Source organism: Cibotium barometz, chromosome 19 (genome assembly GCF_041138505.1).
Source record: "Cibotium barometz isolate CiBa-2024 chromosome 19, ASM4113850v1, whole genome shotgun sequence".
NCBI classification, from domain to species: domain Eukaryota; kingdom Viridiplantae; phylum Streptophyta; class Polypodiopsida; order Cyatheales; family Cibotiaceae; genus Cibotium; species Cibotium barometz.
In genome coordinates, this window is record NC_141064.1 from 33290306 (window position 1) to 33295698 (window position 5393).

The 5393-nt window shown below is 38.4% G+C and overlaps 1 pseudogene; it reads left to right on the forward strand.

Moving 5' to 3' along the window:
- Nucleotides 1-1212: 1212 nt before the first annotated feature.
- On the forward strand, nt 1213-4694 carry LOC147628485 (uncharacterized; annotated as a pseudogene).
- The last annotated feature ends 699 nt before the right edge of the window (nt 4695-5393 follow it).

Sequence of the window (5393 nt, forward strand, 5' to 3'; positions counted from 1 at the left end):
AATTTTGTTTGGGAGATGTTTATATACCTAAGGTTTATCTACAACATGCTGAGGGTATCCTTTCTTAAATTTCTTTGATGATAAATATCCTTCTTATTAGGTAACTCAAGTTTACTCAGTCTAAAATGTAATAAGGAGATCTTTCAAATTTCTCTGCCTTTGGATGTCTATAGTAATAGCACCTTGCTTTTGTAGAAGGTTAGGCTAGGTCAACACAATAGAGCATATATGAAAGGGTGAGAACAATAAGCTGTTGATGAGAAAAGAGGAGAGAAAGTCTTAAAACACAATAATAGAAGAAAGGTAGCTTTATCAAATGATAAATAAAAGAATTGCAAGCTGTCATGGTTGGCTGTAGCAAAATAGTAATTAAAATTTGGCTCAAAAAGAGTAGTGTCTAAAACTAAATTATCCCTCTTGAATTTAAAAAAGATATACCATACATCATGCATTTTACACTATAAAGCACACATGTCATACAACAAGCATTTTGCGCTATAAAGCATACATGTCATGTCAAGGACACCACTTTTAGGTTCGCTTTAGTTCTACCATACGACACGCATTTTGCACTATAAAGCACACATGTTAGGGACATTGCTTTAAAGCACACATGTCAGGGACATCACTTTTAGTTCTACCATACGACACGCATTTTGCACTATAAAGCACACATGTTAGGGACATTGCTTTAAAGCACACATGTCAGGGACATCACTTTTAGGTTTGCTTTAGTTGATTTGGCTGGTTTAATCTAAATAAGTTGCAAGATATTTAATTGTATACACACATGTGCATGCATATAAGTATTAAAATGGTGCTTTATGGGAAAACTGCGTGACCAAAAATTTCTATCAACAGCTGAAACCCAATATCCTTGTGTGTTAATCTCATCTTGATTTGTAATGATTAATAAATTGATCAAAATATCATTCAATGCACTATCAAATTATAAATGAAAGCTCTATGAATGTTTTGGTGGATTGTTGTATTTCCAAAATATAGCCTACCAATGTAAGGATTAATTAATCTAATGTGTAGTCTTAGGATCATTTTATAAATCACTTCAAGAAATTCTTCTTGATGTAGAGTTCTCAAAACTAGTTATCTCGTTATAAAAGTTACAAGGCTATTCATAAATCACAAGTTGAATGTTTTGGTGGATTGTTGTATTTCCAAACTACTGATCAGCCTCATGTTGAAGAAGAAACTATGGTGGACTCTCTGACATATTTGGAGCAAGACATGGATGACAAGATAGGAGCCCTACATGACACAGTGGATATTGAGCGAGAAATAACGTAGGACATGGGCAGTGTCCATCGACGTATGGGGAGCATGCCTCAAGAGAAGAGCAAGAGTTGCATAGGATGGCTTGTACGCCTCTGTATCATGGTGCATGTATATTTGTTTTACATACATGCCTCACAATGCTAAACTTGCAATCAATATTTGGATGGTTCGATACTAGCGTATCAAAACTTTTTGCGTAAGTACTTATCACCCTTCCCTTTTTTAATCTCTTTCTTTTACCTTTTTAAATCATCGTTGTCAATATGACAGGTCATTGAGAGATCAAATATTGCCAGAAGGCAATGAGATTCCTGCGGACCGTGTGCGTGCAAAATCTATATTACAATCCATTGGTATGGACTACAATTCCTACCACGCTTGTCCAAATGATTGTGTTCTTTATCAGCACAAGCATGTAGGCATTGCACAATGTCCACAATGTGGAGATTCCAGATATAGGAAAGATGTCCAAGGATAAAGGGTTCCTGTAAAAGTACTCAGGAATTTCCCTATCATTCCACGGATTCAAACCATGTTTAAGTGTAAATCCATGGCGTCTATGATGTCTTGGCATTGAACCACTAAATCCATGGCGTCTGTGATGTCTTGGCATTGAACCACTAGATCCACGAATGATAATATGTGTGTGCCCACCGCTGATTGCCCTACATGGAGACACATTTAAGAGAAGTGGCCAAACTTTAATGAGGAACCTCGTAATATTCGCCTCGGGCTAGCTATGGATAGTGTGAACCCATTTGGTCTTAAAAGTTCAACATGGAGCACATGGCCAGTTTGTCTTGTTAACTACAATCTTCCACCGTGGTTAGCAATAAATAAGGGACATCTTTCTCTCTCATTAATAGTCCCTAGGAAGTACAAGGTAGCCAACATGGATGTGTACTTAGCCCCGTTAATAGAGGAGCTACAAAGTTTTTGGGAAGGAATTGATGTTCATGACATGTGAAAGAGGTTTGGACAAAGGGAGTTCTCATTACAAGGAATACTAATGTGGACATGCATGATTAGCTAGGCTACAGAGAATGCAGTGGTAAGCTATTTTGTTCTTATGTAATAGCTATTGATATATATGTGGATGGTTGTGTAATATTATTTGTTTTAATACAGGAGTATCAATCTCTGGATACAATGCATGCCCTTTGTGTGGGCCTAGACTAGATTCTCGTCATTCAAGAGGCTTGAGAAAGATGGTGTATGAGGGTCACAAGAAGTATCTACCAGAGGACCATGAGCTACATGAGGGCTATTTGGGTCAGCCTCCTCCTACACTAAAGGCAAGAGATTGGAAGAGAGCATGGGAGGAAAACAAAGGGTCTCCACCCCCTAGAATAAAGCGGCTATCCATATTTTACTGACTACCATATTGGGAAGGTCTTCTAATTAAACTATTTGCTTGACCCTATGCATATTTTTAAAAATATAGCCGTAGTGCTTTGGAAGACTATTAATGGGGTCACATAGAGAGCGAGGGCCAAAGGGAGGATTTACAAATAAGTGATTGTATGTGACACTTATGGCCACGAACCAGAGGTGATGGTAAGTTGCTATTACCTAAAGCTCCTTGGGTATTAACAAAAGAAGATAAAGCTTAAGTTAAGAAGTGCATTTCAAAGTTTCGTACTCCGACTGGATGTATGCACTGCCTAAAGGACGCGTTTACAAAGGATAACGAGCTCTCTGGCTTAAAATCACATGATTGGCACAAGTTCTTGTAATTTGTCTTGCTTGTGGCCATAAAAGGTTGCCTCACCTGACAACGTAAGGGATACAATATACAAGATTGGCACCATGGTCTGTTGGATTTCATGGAAGGAGATAAGAAAAGACACTTTGGAAGTAGCCCACTTAAATGCCATAGAAGCAATTACATTGGTGGAAAAGTTTTTCCCCAACCAACATCTTAACCATACAAATGCATCTCCTAGTTCATGTTGTGGATGAGGTGGCTATGGCAGGGGTCATCCATTCACGTTGGATGTTATTTTTAGAGAGGTTCATGAAGACGCTAAAAGGGTTTGTTCATTAAAGAGCTTGCCCAAAGGGAAGTATCGCAATGGGACGGCTTGTGCAAGAATCCCTCATGTACATCACAGAGTTTCTTAGTACCATAGACCCTGAAATGCCTAAACTATGGTCAATGGAAGAGGATGATAGGGTAGTTGGAGAACAACCACAAAGGACAAGGGATTGAGAGAAGCATGGATGTGGCCTTACGAGATAAGATCGATAAATTTTCCATCCTAAACTCAAAGAGTATGCAAAAGTGAATCGAGCGGTATGGAGAGGCCAAGAATGATAGGAATCGAGCTCATCAAGCTTTTCGAAGGAGTCGGACTACTACGGCTTGCCAACCATACCCTTCATCGCTTGCTGTACTTCCAGACTTTCCATCAAAGTAGATGGCTCCAACAAACCTTAGAAAAAGCAAAACTTTGTGATAAAATTGTTACGGATGAGGAAGAGGAGCTTGCATACAGTTGTGACTACCGTGTAGGTGATTTCATTCATTCTAAGCCTCGATATGTTCACATGTTTTCCAAATATTGTTTACAACTTCTCTATAATCTAACGATGTGTTATTTTCTTTTAGTATCAAAAATTTACAGCACTGTGGTCACATGGACGCCATTTTTGAGTGGAGCATATCGATAAGAAGAGAACAACATTTGATTGTGGTGTTAAAGTAAATTTCATGCAGGAAAGCAGGACTAGTGCAAGTGATTCAAATACGGATGTGAACATGCTAGATTACTTTGGAACCATCCAAGATATCATCAAGGTTGGCCTTAGAAAGTTTCATATGTTTATCTTTGATGTTAAGTGGTTCAAGGTAGTCACAAACAGAAACACATGCAATCATACGAAGAGACAAATCTGGATTAGTTCAAGTGGACTCCACAAAGATATGGATAGACCAAAGAGACACATTTGTTCTACCAAAATATTGTGAGCAAATAATCTTTAAGAAGGAGGACCTAAGAGATCTCAGATGGTGGTTTTTTGTAATCCAAGTGGCACCACGTAGTAAACAAATATATGAAGACATGGAAATAGATGGAGATGAAGTAGAGATTGGTGTGGGCCAAGAAGATCAAGTTCCACTACATGTCAAAGTACAACAAGAGCAAGGGCTAGACGAAGGTATAGAGATCGAACAATCAGACACAGGAGATGGTTCAGACACAATAGATGGTGGTCTTGAGGACGAAGAGCCAGTAACAAATGAGAAACCAGAGCCAGAGCTAGAAGAGCTAGAGGTCGACATAGATGCATTGTCTATTCCCACACGATTTGAAGATGGAGGGATTTTCCTTGAAATAGATCTTTTTGGGGCTAATGATATTTTTGAAGATGAGAGAGCTGATAATGATCAACTTTGATTTTGTAAACATGTAAATATTCTCACATGTTATGATTTGATGGTAATGTATTTATTGGTTTCATTTACTTTTACAAGTATTTTTATATACCAAAAGTGAAAAAGAAACATATATATTGGTAAGGATATAAATAAGGTAAAAACAAAAAAAATTCGACTTTCATTGCCACATTTTTTAAGATAAAAATTCTGACGATCTTACAGACATTTTTATCGACACTAATATAGACAGGATTATAGACGTTTATTTGGACGTCGAGACAATCGTCATCAAAAACCGTCGTCAAAACATAGGCATCATGTAGTAGTGTAGAAAAGAATCCAGCTCTGTTGCACATGCAAGACCTCTTACAAGAGTATGGAAAGCGGCTACATGATTTTGAAGGGTTGCCTATTCCTGATAAATCAAGTGTTACCACTGTCAACAATGGTTTGCTTATGGAAGAGATGATGTTTGATTCTGTTCAACAGGCTGATTTGTCCGTTTCCACCGATGTCACCTAAGTGGTGAAAACAAGGGTAGAAAAGCCTTGGTTCATTAACTAAGAGAGATGGGATGAGGAGGTGAGGAAGCATGCTGAAAACCCTTGACAATACTGGCAACAAGAGAGAGCAGCGGCAAAGCGACTAGAGAGCGTGGGGAGATCGCACCTCGAGAGCAGCGGATGGGACTCATTTTATGAGTATTTTGTAAGTTTCC